Genomic DNA, 1,262 nt, shown 5'->3' with positions numbered 1-1,262 from the left:
AAAAGGTGAAGCACCCACACCTGCCCCCACCCTCATTCGCCCCACTCTGGACCCTTGAGCAAGGCCCTTAACCCCCACCATCTGCTCCTCCGGGTGTCCTTGATAGCAGCTCTCTGCTGTGGTAGCTTGGTGGTCTGTGGTTGTGTCAAGAAGGGCATCCGGCGTAAAAAATAACTGCCATGTCTTCGTGCGACTTAGTTCGTTGTGGCGACCCCTAAAGCAGGGAGCAGCCGAAAGAAGAAGAAAAAAAAACTGCAGGATGTCCAACCCCTGAGCTCTTGGCTTCCAGTAACTGTGGCCCCCTGAGCAATTTATTTGAATAGCCCTGGTCTAGTGGTTCTACACTTAATGCTCCTCAACCTCCTGCCTGAGGGGAGCCTCAGGTAGATGCAAGACGAGGGCCACCTGCATCATGAAGGACCCCACTCACCCAGCACACACACTTTTTGTCCCACTCCCCTCAGGAAGGAGGTTGAGGAGCATTAAGTGTAGAACCACTAGACTGAGGAACAGCTTCTACCCTGAAGCTGTTAGATTCATGAATCTCTAACCAGACAAATGCCACTTTAATTGGTGATATGTCACTTTATCTGTGCTGCTAATTATCCATGCTGCTGATTTCTTGTCTTTAAGCTGCTATATTCATTCCCATCTGCTCATTATTGTGTGTGTGTGTGTGTGTGTGTGTGTGTGTGTGTGTGTGTGTATTTATACTCTTTTGTATTTATTCAATTCAGTTTATTTATATAGCGCCAAATCACAACAAAGTTGTCTCAGGGCACTTTACAGGAACATTCACATATATAAAAGCCAATTAGTAAAGTTCTCTATCTAAGGATTTAGAATTTATTTATTTGTTAATTGTTAGGCTTATTGATCTAGGACCTGAGTCCAAATTTTGTACCATAAACATACAGATGTGAGCTGGTATGACAACAAAAAATCCTTGAATACTTGAATTAGAGACTCATGTTCAGGCTGCTGTTTAATACACTGTATATAGGTCTCTCTTGTAAATGAGTCCTCGAGGCTCAATGGGATTTACCTGTCTAAATAAAGGTTGATTGATATTACATTATTATTGTTTAGTGTATATCTTAAATTCTTGTATACTGTTTCTTTTTATACTTTATACTGTATTTTTGCTATTTTTGGATGTAACTGTGACCTTGAGTACACAATTTCTTCCACCTCATGAACCCTGAACCTTGATCTCACACACCATCCTCATCCATTATGTAATGAATATATATTGGTGCTGC

The sequence above is a fragment of the Nematolebias whitei genome, chromosome 5 (assembly GCF_014905685.2).
Source record: "Nematolebias whitei isolate Nwh7 chromosome 5, NemWhi1, whole genome shotgun sequence".
Lineage (NCBI taxonomy): Eukaryota > Metazoa > Chordata > Actinopteri > Cyprinodontiformes > Rivulidae > Nematolebias > Nematolebias whitei.
This window is presented reverse-complemented; position numbering follows the sequence as displayed.